Source organism: Mugil cephalus, chromosome 17 (assembly GCF_022458985.1).
Source record: "Mugil cephalus isolate CIBA_MC_2020 chromosome 17, CIBA_Mcephalus_1.1, whole genome shotgun sequence".
Lineage (NCBI taxonomy): Eukaryota > Metazoa > Chordata > Actinopteri > Mugiliformes > Mugilidae > Mugil > Mugil cephalus.
In genome coordinates this window covers 10,838,947-10,852,500 of record NC_061786.1, presented here as the reverse complement: position 1 = coordinate 10,852,500, position 13,554 = coordinate 10,838,947, and positions in this window count along the sequence as shown.

The window sequence follows — 13,554 nt, the reverse complement described above, 5'->3', positions numbered from 1 at the left end:
GTCGACCGGTGATTCTCTCATGTTTCGAAATAACAAAACGAGTAATGGCAGCAGGAGTCCCGTGTGATTTTCGAGATATCCTCCAGACGCGTTCAAGGATAAATAAAAACACTACACTCTGAATAATAATTTGCGTCCAATATGGTTCTTCAATAAAAACAACACATGAAAAAAATGACAGCTACACCTCATCCATATTTGACAACCCTGAATCTTTGAATATGAAAATATTGTTTTATTTCAGAAATTTTGTTACCGATACAGATGCTCATCAAGTTTGCACTACAGGCTTCTCATTAGGACCTGGATGCCTCTAAACTATTCCTCACAAACTGTGCTTTCAGGTAGACGTTTTGAGCTTAAGGCTTTAGGTGAACACAAATGAAATCTTTCAGCAGGAGCATCTGCGAACGGCGCTAAATCAGAATAAACAACATTTTGCTCAATGAAGGTCACAACCAAATAACAGATTTGATTTGAACTGGAATTTCTGTTTTAGCATTCGGGCCCTGTCCACAAAACATAAAAACACACAGCGCTCATAGTTCACAATCAATGTCAAAGCAAACATTTTGAAAATACTAATGCAGAAATCAGCGCAGCACATGGGTAATTTGCTGCCTTCAAATGCTCCCGCTAATGGCATTTAATAGGTTCCGTGGGCCAAAATTGTGACAGCATGATGTATCTGGCCAACGAGCCCAGCTAATGACTGCCATCAAATGTGATTTCAGTTTTCAGCCGTGGTTATCTCAGTGGAGCCCAATTTATTTAGTGCCACCTTTTAACTACAGGGTTTGGCACAGACGTGTGGCCAATGAAAACATGAGTGAAGGCTACTTCCTACTGCAGGTGCTGATTGGCCAGTGATGGAGGCATCTCCGGTCCGTTTCCAGTCTGCGTGAAGCCTAATTGCGCTATTTACCGAAGGCAGAGGTGATGAGTAGGAGAGATGAGGGGACTTGACGCAAAGTGAAAAAACAAATGAAGAGCAGAGTTTGGCTGTTCGGGAAAAGTTCACCTGTGACTGAGGTGCGAGGGGAAGGATCTTCTTCACTGTATTCATATCAAATGTTCATAGCAGTTAAATACGAACGAAAAGATAAAAATAATGTTGAACCAGAAATTACCTTTTCATCGCATGCATGCGAGTTTCATGAGATGCGACTGAAACATCTGAGGAAATGATGCAAACCGACGCTCCTTTGTCGCGTGGATACCTTCCCCCGGACCAACACACACTCATTACGCTCTTTTCCAATTGACTTTCACTTATCAGATGGCTTTTTAAAAGCAGACCCCTCTTTCGAACGCTCGCGCACCTTTATCAGCTTACCATTCATTTACATGTGTAATTATTACGGCCGCTTCAGGAGCCGTTTGCTAAAAAGCTTTATGCAAATTGTAATTAACGGTAATTAAAACGCAGCCTGCCTTGAATGGGAGCCGCGGTACCAGTGTATCATTTACAAAACCAAATTGAATCTAATGACTTTACTGTGTGAAATCCGCAAGGGGTCTGAGATGGGGGGCTAAGAATGTCCTGTCTGACATTAAGACCAAAGAACGCGCCAGTGGAGTCACATATCTGGACAATTGTTGATGGTAATCTCACAATGCCATTATTGTTTAAACAATTAACATCCATATATGCAGTATTGGAAAATATGAAGGGGCCTGCTGAATATGCCCTTATGCCTGGGGAAATAAACTAGAGAATGTCCTCTGAGGTAAGTATGCGTCTTCACACTAACTGTAGCATTCAACAAAATTTTTATAAAAAACAATGAAACAATGTAGAAGACAGGTGAAGATTAGTTTTTTCTCGAGATGGAAGAAAAGTCGGATTAAAGACAGATGTTACAAAAAGATAAACTAGGCCACTACATTGGTTGCTACGGGAATGTAGTTAAGGCCCGGACAATAACAAATACCTTCTCTTATATGTGAAGAAACTAAATAAAGCCAGGTAATGAGCTAATAAACCTCAGAAGGAAGTCTTTATGTAAACAGAACAGGCCTCCAGTCTAGCCTTGCTTTCATATCAGTTACTGCAGATCAGTCATCTCGAAGACAAAGCACAAAAACCCAAACAGCAGAGCATAATGCAAGGATCTGTTGTGCAAAGGTGTTACAGATGCACACAGACATGATCACCTACAACATCACAACACAAGTTTGAAGTTTGACTAACAGGGCAGGAAGTGTAAACGCTAAATGTCTGACTGGCATCATCGAACCCCAGTTACCAGATCAGATGCATATGTTGGACTAAAGCCGCCGCTCAGCACGTATCGGGACAAAGCGAGATGCTGAATGACACTTTTAAACTATGCAAATCCATCTGAATTCGTGGAGTCGGTTGAGACTGGTTTAATACAGAAAGAAACGTCTCATCTGTCTTCCTTTGTTCCTGGTTATAGATAGATTTTCCTTTCATTTATCCCGCGGCGGGGGGAAATGACCTTTTGGGAAATATGCTTGTTTGGGTTCTTGCTGAGAGTTGGACTGGAAACACCTCCGATGTTTGTAGGGTGTGTGTGTGAAGCTCCTCAGCAGCCAAGACTGGAGGGAGGTGGAAATCGCTGGCTCTGTGCAAAGGTAACAAAGTTGCTGTGAGCGGTTCTAAAACTAAATGGGACTAACTTTTTTTTTTTTTTCCAAACTGTAAAAAATTTCCAGGAGGTTATAATACATGTTAGACTATCTTTTGGCCTGTGCATTTGGATGAAGTCACTCTTGCCGTTTCTTCCCGCCTGAGCTGAGCCAACCCCTCCAAGCTACATATTTAATGTACAAACGAGAGTGGCATCCAGCTACTCCTTTAATACTTGGAAAGAGACATCTCCCTTAAAATGTCAAAGTTTTCCTCTGATAAGAGTGACATTTCTAATAAATAGGTGCGCAACCTTTCAAAGGATGTTAAGGGTCTCTGACACATTGTGGAGATGACTGCTTCATTTCATCATGTCCCACTTGTCCCACTCTCTTTTCCGTGTCCTGCAGTGAACCTGGCCGCAGGCTCACAGCAGAGAGCGACACACCTCACACATTCCAGACGTATTATCTCCCTTTCTTTTCGCCCCTTTTCAATCGCTCAACCGTCGATCGGTCGGGTATGGATTTCTGTCCTTTCTCCGTAGACTCTATACCCAACAAGTCTGAAGGCCATTAAACTGTCAGCCAGGATTTACTCAAGATGGGTGGGAGAAAAGCAGAGAAATTATCTACTCCTGCACATGGAAGGGGACAAAGAGTGAAGAAAGGGAGCGAGGTGGAGGCACGGGTGCAAAGAAAAATGAGAGTCGCGAGTAAATAATGTGCGCAGCAGCGAGCGGTCCCTTGATGGCCAAGGAGAGGGTGATCGCACAATGAGATTCAGCTACAAGGAGAATGAGGATTTGAGAAAGGAAAATGAAGAGAGATAGGGAGAGAGAGGGTTTGGCTTGTTACTGCTCTTGCCATTATCACAACGTATCTGTTTGAGAGTCCCTTGCTTTACTAAAAGCAGCGGTGTGTGGAAAAATCTCAATTTTCGTTTTACACCACATTAACTTCTTCTCATTGGGACATCACAAAATCAGCGTTGCTTCATCACGTTTTCATTTAATTACACAAAATGTTGCAGAGTGAAACTATGAAACCAACTGGTGGAAAATAAATAAATAAAAATAAAATAAGGTATTGGCATATCAGATAAATGCTTGAAATTAATACAGTGTGCAAATGCTACCGCCTCAGTCTGTTTTAGCTGCAGGAATTATGGAAGTTGCTGGTGCATTGTTGACTTCTGACAGAAAGAGATCTCACACTGTCAGCCGAATCATAAACCTCCCTCTCATCAGCACGCAGACGTGCTGGAAAAAGGTGTGACGGACTGAAAGGAGGCCACGGGTGTGGATATTGATGTCTCTATCAGGATGCTGCCGCCGCTACTCATGAGGCATCATCTGCTCACTAACGTGTGTAATACTGACAGCTAGAATAATAATGGCTGCCACGCATCAGCGAGGAAGCCGTCAAGCCCTCGCAGCCTAGAATGTGTTATATTTGTTTACCTTGCACATCTCCTTAAAAAAAAAAAAAAAAAAAAAACGGTGGGTCAGCAGAGCTGGAGGGGCACTCGTGAAAACGGCTCAAAGGAAGGTGCCTGCGACGTGACGGATGATTCTGCGTTTGCACATTTTGTGGTGGATCCTGAAAGAGAAATCAAGCTTACAGCCAGTCACTGACCACACGGTCCCAAGAAATTTGTGCCGAAGACGCAAATGACGTCATGAACAAGCGGTCTTATTATAAAGTGAGGAAAGTATTTCAAAATGTGATAACTACATATGAAATGGTTTTGATGTGCCATGCAGTGCGAAAGGATGCAATTGACAACACCACAAGGATTACAGCCGACAGCACGCCGAGGAATATGTTCTAACAGGAAATAACTCTTCATACCAGCAGGTGGCAGGACTAAAAAAAAAAAAAGTCTATTAGCTGAGACCTGTGGAAGCTAAGGAGAACTACATACTATTGTTCAGAGCTGGCCTCTCCAGGAAAATGCTGATTCAATAAAGTTTTATTTATACAGTGTCGGTAACAATCCAGATTGCCTCGAGGCGCTTTACAGAACCCAGAGACTGAAGCCGCCAGAGCGAGCACCAAGGAGACGGTGGCAGCAGAAATAAACCAGTTCATATCGGCTGACCCATCTGAAGATGAAGTCACACATACAGATGAATGATGCAAGAGTACAAGATATAGATGAAGATGTTACATGAAGGATTGATAAGTATTAAAAAGAATGATTTGAGATAGCATTCACATATTAATCTGATCATTGTAATTAAAGTGCCTGTTAGCGCAGGGTATCCGTCTGATTAGCTGGTCTACAGTTAATCAAGCCGAGATGATCACGTCAAACGAAAATACTTCCGTAACTGAATAATCCTATGAGATGAGAATCTAATATGAGGAGCGTGCACCCTCTGGACTCGTTTCTCTTTGTGTATTTCGGTTCACTAAGCTGAAGAGCCAACCACAGAGATGTCTCCGGCCGACCTGCGCGGCTCCGGCTGTGGTTTTTAATATTCTGACACAATCACTGGCAGCCCTGCTACAGCAAACACTGTCATCTCGGTGTGTCACAGCCTTTAAATATAAAATATAAAACCCAGATGTACTTAATTTTAATATTTTTGACACCATGTCCTGATTAATCTGAATAATTGTATATAATTTGTTCAAGTCCATTCTACATATCTGCTCTTGACCTTTATTTTTTTTATTATTATTCTGAATGTCTTATTTATGTTGTACAGTTTTCTATTTTTTACGCTTTTATTTTTTACACTTATTTAGGTGCTTTCTTTTGTAGCATTGAGCAAAGAGTCAAATACCTTGTATGCGCACATGCATGACCAATAAAGCTGATTCTGGTTCTGATAATTGAAAAAAAAAAAAAAAAGAACATTTTTAAAACTATCACTTGTGTCATTGTGCCAAATTACTGTGTATTCATCTGATACGTTTGAGTTTTCATTTCATCCCTTCATTATCAGACTTCATGCATCAAGGTGTCCCTGCAAGTGATATTCCCTTGTATGAATAAATGTTTCACTTCAAAATACTTGTATAGCCTTTTGGATACGGTTGGTTACCGTCGTGTAATTTTACACCCTGCCCCCAACACACGCACACACTTTCCATTGCATTAAAAGATATGAAATAACTTTTACATATAGTCCACCTGATTCTAAAAAGCTTGAAATAGGACAAACAGACTCTCGGTCCTGATGTATTATGCGTTATGGAGCATCGTCATCTTATCAAAGGCGCAGGTAGGGATGGCACGGCAGATGTAAGAAGATCAATCACCGAGGCAGTAGACTCTTGCATGAAAGGAATTATGAAAATCTGTAATTGTTATTCATGAAAAATACAATCTGACAAAGTAGGAACTTCCGATGCACAATAGGCCTGCCAAGAGAGGAGTGAAAGAACATGTGCTGCTTTATTGACAGCCCAGGGGAACATGATTCCCTTCAATGAATATCATTTGGCATATCCCCATCCCAAGCCTTCAATAATTTACAGTATTGATTTGAAACAAAGTCATACACTGTGAAGTGCATAGAACAGTACTGTGTTTTCATTTAATGCTTTACTGATTTGGTTTCTGATTTGGTACACAACAAGCAACGACAATGAAAAAAAACATACATCTGAATTTGGCCCGTAGGGAGCGGTGATCTGTCAAGGTGAAATAGGGACTGAAGGAAGATGATATTCAGCTCTGATACTTCACGTGTGACATCCCGATGCCTCCGACCGGGATGATGGAATGCATCATATGCCAAATAAACACAATATAAAAAGAAATCACTTTATCCACGTTTTTTAAAAAATCCCTTAAGTTATTAATGGTGCTTGGCCCCTCCTTTGACGCTTACAATCAATTACAGATTGTATCCAGGTGATTTAATTCGATTTCGTGTTGCGCCGGAGCGATTTCGGGATGCACGGCATTAATCAAAGAATTATGCGGAGTAAAACACATGGGAGGCCGGTTGTCACTGTTACAGCCAAATCAATCAGACTCTGCTGAGACCCCCTCTGAACACAACAAGCCATTTTTATTCTCCTGACATCTAAGTATCATTGAGCGCGTCCTGAGCCCCAGAAGGCTTTCCTGTTGTTCTGTCAACACATGAGATGTATTAAAGAGCATTACAAATCCTACATTTTAATTCTGTCTCATTAAACATATAAGCACGGGAGCTTCTAAGTCATCTTTACACCACTCTGCTCTGATAAGTACGGAGGATTTCCTGCATCGTTGCAGAGCGAGCTGCTTCCTCTACCCTTTCTCACACTTCAGAATAAAAGTCTTATCTCTATTTTTTTTCCCTTATTATGGGGAATATCAACATTATATCCTTTTCCACTGGCCCACGGTGAATTAAAGTCATCACTCTCATCTCGATGGCTCTCATTCTTCTTTTTCCACGGAGATTAATGCTGCCGCTCAGCAGGCGAAAGTCATTCTACCACCCACCTTGTGTGAGCATATACAGTAGATAGCAATGTGCGTGCGTCTCTCTCTATGCAGCAGACAGGCGCGTGTTTATACAAAATATAAAGCAGCTATTTCCCAGGCCTGACCTCCATGGGTTCAGTGTTGCGTCAGTGTGTAGATAGCTAAGTGTGAGTGAGCTCATAATTCGCATGTCTGGAGCTTCTCCAAGATGCTTATCTAACCACAGAGCAATTAGCACTGTGCTCCCAGACTGTTATCACTGTTCAGCTCATCTGATCCTGAAGTTTGAAAAGAAGCAAAAAAAAAAAAAAAAAACGTCACCAACGGGCAATTTCTTTCAAATACTGCATATTATTATTTAATATGAAAAAAAAAGGATCTTCACTTGACTACCACACACCACACAGCAGCAGCATGTCGTGACAGCTGAAGCAGATGATTCCTCCGCGATGCCTCGATTCGCGGCACATCGCGTTGAAAGCCTTTTCTATTTCTCTGGTCTACCAGAAGAAGGCCAACTGTAGCCCTCCCCAGAGATCTGACTCCATTCACACCTCTGAAGGACACTCTCCAGCCACGCTGGGATGAGGAATACAAATGATTAAATCCAAGCACTCTCCACTAAATGAAATGCTGCACTTGCCTCATGAGAAAACCCAAGTGACAGCCAGGCGCATTCACCGCCTCTGAATAAGTGTCGCACCGAGAGCGATAACGCTCTGACAAACAGTTAGCTAATAACCCAAAGTGATCCTTTTTTAATTTAACTGAATTGCACGGAGTCGCCCTTATCAACCAACGTCATATGTTCTGTGTGATGCCTCTTCAACAACGGGCTCCCAGCAGGAGAGCAGAGGATTAGAAAAGGATTCTTACGACGCATCTGAAAAGCGCACTACACAGCCAGCTGTCTCCGGTCTGGATACTGGCAGAGGCTGGCAGTCCATTCACACCCAAAGCAGGCCCCAGACTCAGGCGGACACACAGCAGAGAGCCAGCTGCCCAGTAATTAGCCTATTAAAATGGAGATCCAGGTACAAGTAGAACAGAAATATGAAGATCAACCACCTTCATATCTTAAGCCCAGGGCCATGTCGAATGGATTTTGCTTTTTTTTTTTCTTCTTCTCGGCTGGAGTCACATTATCTGACCAGTGTTCAGCTATAGTAAAACTGCAGCTATGCAGAAAATGAGGAAACACTAGTTTGGCATCAATTTATGTCTGACCTTGCACGTCTGTTTAATTGGAGGCATTAAAATATGTTTCTCATTAGCTGTTATTGATTAGTGCGGTTTATTACGTTTTCATCTTTCAGTGCACAAAATCATAGGAAACTCTACAGCAGCGTTTGGTAGAGTCTTCAACCATGTCTCACAACAATCCAGAAACACACAGATATTTATGTGACATAAAACAGACAAATTATGACTGATTATTAAAACGATTAATGGGTAAACTATTTATCGGTTTTATTACAAGATATTAATTAAAACCAAATAAATTTTCTGCTTTTCAGACTTATAAACAAATTGTTTCAGCATCAGTGTTATCATAAACCATGTGGACCAGTTTTCATGTCATCGACAAAAAAAAAAGAAAAAGAAAAAAAGAGCCTGATCAACCACCAGCGTGACATCATTAACTCCAGCAGGAGAGCCCATTCCTCTCCTTGAGGAATTGCTGACCGCCTGCACATCCGTTAGAGAAGAGACATCAGTCTCTGGTATAACAATGTTGAATCACTGGCCGCCTGCAACGACAAAATTAAGCTCCTAAATTTCCCTAACCGCGTCTGATGAGTGATGAATCCCTCTGGCTCCCGGGCACGCTCATCCTTTACCATAGACACGTTGATTGTCTTTAGATGGTTCTCGGTCTGCCACGCAGACTGATGTGCAACGCTGTGTACACGACGGAGATGGAATGAGACGGCGGAAAACTGCAAAAATGAAGCATGCCCATCTTTATGCAGAGTGCCTCCGACTTAAAAAGGCTCGGTGGCGTGTGTTAGAATAGAATACAGGATAAACTGGGTCACTGGCTGCTGCTCATACTTACTGTGAATTAAGCCAGGTAGCTCTCATTAATGAGGAGTGCATTAGACTGTGAATCGGAAAGTGCAAATGAAGAGAACAGAGAGTACATTAAGTATTGATTTACACAGAGATGCATACTAAAAAGAACAGCTGGAATCTCCCTGATTGGAGGAAGGGAGAAAGAAACGCTTCCATCAAGAATCTTTTCCAATTTCCTAAACCGCGCACAGAGCGAGAACACCGATCATTTTAATGGGCATCACACAAATCTGTGACAATAGCTGTTGAACTAAATAATTACGAAGACGTTAATTCTCCTCGTCCCTAATCTCCGGCATGCTTTGGTTGGCAGTTGAGCGAGGAGCTGAAGGTAGAACACTAATGATGTACATTTAACACATGACCTGCGCAGACACGCCAGCCATTGTGACTGGATGAACACTGGATGAAAAATTTACATTCTAGATCACCTCAATCAATACTCCCATTAAGGCCTAATCAATTGACCATTAACAAGCTGTTTCTCAGCAAATCACACGCCGAAGAATCGTCTCCGGTTACGCAGGGGCGAACAGCAAACGCCGTAAAACGTGCGAATTCAATCAGGAGGCATTCCAAAGCCAAGCTTAACGTACGCTTGTAGAAATGTAATGCGTTATGGAATATCTATTCAGTTTAATTATTGGGTCATCGCATCAATTCGGCCTCTGACAAACATGTCAGTCTTGACATGAATACTTAATGAACTTCTTGTTACTGCCTCTCAGACTCGAAGAGTGATGGACTGAAGGAGATATGGAGGAGGGCAGGGTGTCTAGCTTTAAAAACTAAAATTAAGCAGCTTTTTGACAGCACCTGATTGGCATGAACATTTTAGGATAGCTGGAGGAAGCAAGCCTTTACTCTTTCACGATATAGTCTGTATTTATACTGGCAGGAGAGGAAATGGGCAGACGGCTAGAAGTGTTATTAATAGATGCACAAATAACTACATTAAAGTGGACCGTTTCAATCTGTGCCATTCGTACGATATGCTACATTTGTGGTACACAAGGCGGACTAAATGATGCTTCATTCATAAAAACAACTGCCTCATGAGGTGCATTGGGCCAAATGGTACTGATAACTATTTCCAATGTTTGTTTTTTTCCTTAAACCAGCAGTTGGCAGTGTTGTGTTCATGTCTTTGTCCAGTCTTTGTACATTTGGATAATTTTTCTGGGAAAATACCTCCCATGTAGGAGGAGCAAAAAAAGTCCAAAAGTGCCTATTTCTAAGACAGATTCACTTAAGACAGTTTCTAGTTCCTGAGTATGGCATTTAAAGAGGAATACGATGTCTTTTATATGGAGATTAGAGCTGTATGAACTGAGCTAAGTACACAAAGTGTGCAGAGAGATTTTTTTTTTTTTTTTTAATCCATGGATGTGCCCTCCTCACTGTCTGAGCTCCGGAGGTGTGGGACCAGAGATAAACGAGATGGAAGAGGAATTAAAATGTCCCAAAGATTCAAGCAGTTTAATTGAAACCTCCCCTGGGACAAGAGGGCGGGAAGGTCGTCGGGGGAGTTACCGCTGGGGTGCCTCGTAGGTGAATCCATTCCCTCATTGCCTCTCAATAGGAGATGATGAATAGTGTGACATCGGTATCTTGCGGGGGACAGGGGTGCGCCACTGCTCGCTGGAGAGGTGAACACGATGCAGCCTTTATGTCAGAGATGGAACTCTGAGGGGGGGTGGGGCACTAGTGCGATCAATAATTTCTCCAAACATTAAAAGCATTTTATTTTCTTTTTTGACATGCCAATTGAAGCATCAATCTCACGCAAAAGTCAAAGGGGTTCTGTTCTTTGGACATCACTTCTCTTAATGTGACCAGAGTGGTCTAGCTAGTTACTGTAACTCGTGACTCAACAGAACCAACCTATTTAACACGTACTACAAATTTATTAGTTCATCACTGCCATCCAAGTTTAGACATTGTAGAAACTCCAGTCCCAAAAGAAATTCTATAAAATATATAACAATGCATGAGCGATTTACAGTATTTTTACAATAGTCAACTTTGGTTATATATATATATATATATATATATATATATCTTCTCTCACATATTTAAAGAAAGCCTACTTAGTCCCCAGGTGAAATCCCATGTATGTATGTATGTTTATGTTTATGGCAGTTGCATGGTCACCAACTACTGTTGCACACGTTTGAAATAAATAAATGAAAATTTGAACCTGTGTATTATTTGAATAGTTTAATATTGAATGTAAAATTATATTAATAATGTATATTTATGAGCACTAGGCTGAGGTTAATATAGAATACAATACAGTAGGTAGAGGGTTTGGGGAGCCTTGGCCTGAAGACCCCTGATGTATTGCATTCATTTCTCTCTCAACCAGCAGGAAATGTAGTGAACACGTGATTATGCATGTAAAAAAAATAAAAAATAGTGAGACCGTCAGATCACAACCTGATAGTAATAACAAATATGCAAAGTGGAGACACACCAACAGAACTTGACTCTGCAGAAAATGTCTGACAGGGCGTTATGGAGCTTCAGCTTCTTAAGCCTGATGTCTTCAAACTTGGTGGTGAGTGAAAAACAAAGGCTGCTGAAGTTATCTTTTAATTATGTAAAGGTTAGGTCTTTGATATACACAGTGGGGCTTTAACAATCAGCGGAGCACACCGAGAGGTTTCTCAAAGACACGCTTTCTAATGTTTCACTGGTACTGACCTTTACATGACATACGTGCGCAAAATATAAAATGCACTGCAATCACACAGAAGAGCTTTTGATGACATTTGAGATGACCTGTCAGTGTTGTGAGAGGGCCAAATATGTACCGCGTGGCACTATAGTATTTTTACAAGCACTTTAATGGTTTTCGCACTGATAGAAATAGTTAAAAATTCCATCACTGAGACCACTATAATATTTGATCTTTTGTGCTTACCCGTTCCTCCCGTAATCGAGCAACGAACCGTGTGACTGACACAGCTGAGCGATGGCTTATGTCAAATCAATGAGATGTGAACAAGTGCTGTGATAATGTTGTTAGCCAGCATCATTTTCTCTTGTTCTTGGTTGAGCTGGTGATTGATAGAGGCGGTGGCCGTTTTTTGTCCAAGGTCAACAGAACTGAGAGCGCGAGACATAAACTTGCTGCGCGGTGCGCGTCCTTGAAAGTGCACCGTAGGAAAACGGCAGAAATGACTTTCCGGCGGTTTGCGATGGGGCTGACACATCAGTTTAGGAAAAAAAATAAATAAATCCCTGAAACTCAAAAGACTAAATAACGTTTTTTTTTATTATTATTTTATAAAAAATACTGTTGGCATGAGTGGGCAGATTTATCTTTCCAACAGAGTGCAAGGTAGTGAAAATTAAAGGTGTTGTCGCGTAGTGAGATATAGTTTAAGGTCAGATGCACCCGACTTTGTGAAGAGACGGGAGATGAATAGAGCGCTTGGAAAATGGCCGCGAAAATAGAAGGGATTCACAGTAGATGCAGTGTCCATCAGAGTGGGAGCCACAAAGACTTGAAAAGAAGCCTCTCTTGAGGCTTTAATTTCTCCTTCATGGCGAGTTAATGTGCTTATAATGATTCCATGCACAGGTGTCAGTAGCACCCAGTTGCAGAGGTTGTTGAAAGGTTTAAAACTAACAAGCTCTAAATGACTTGAACGCAGCATATCTCAGCGGTTCGTATGGTAACTTCCCACGTGGCTCTGGGCGGCGTGATTACAAGGGTGCTAAACTCCTGTCAGTCTTTCTTCACACTAAACTCACTAGTGAATACCCTTGCTGGGATTTTTAATGAGCTAAACTGAGAATATTAATTAGTTGAGAAAATACTATTCCTTTTCGTTAAACAGATTAGAGATGCTTACTTGATTCTCAATTAGCTGCTTCAATAAAGCTGTATGTGCTTGTTTGCGTGGAGCCCGGTTTGTTCCAAAGTTAATACCCGGTATGCAAATGTGGTTGAATGCAGCAGTGCAGGGTAATTCAACAAGAGAGACAGAAAACAAATGAACCCATCTGGGTTTAGCTCCTTTGATCAACAGGGAAGCAAAGCGTGGCCGGCCATTTTCAAAGAGAAAGTTTTGACGAATCGTCACCGTGGCATCAGAGAAATCAGGGACGCATTTTCCACGTGGAAATCTTGCTAAGCTATTAGAAGAATAGATTTCAGGGAACTGTAGTGAAATGAGATGGGGGAGGGGGGGGGGGGGGTCTGTTACTGCACAACAATAAATGTGTTTTTTTGTCCCTCAAAATTCCTTCACTAGAGTATATTTTTAAATTCAGAGAAAATGTTGTCAGGGTGTTCCTGCAATTAAAAAATGTTTAATCTGTTGAAAGAGATTTGTTTCCTGTTGTTTTTCTTTTAATTGAACAATGGGCGTTGCTTCCAATATACGCACAACGCGGCAAACAGTGTTGCAATGGATCATTAACAAAGATGAAGGGTG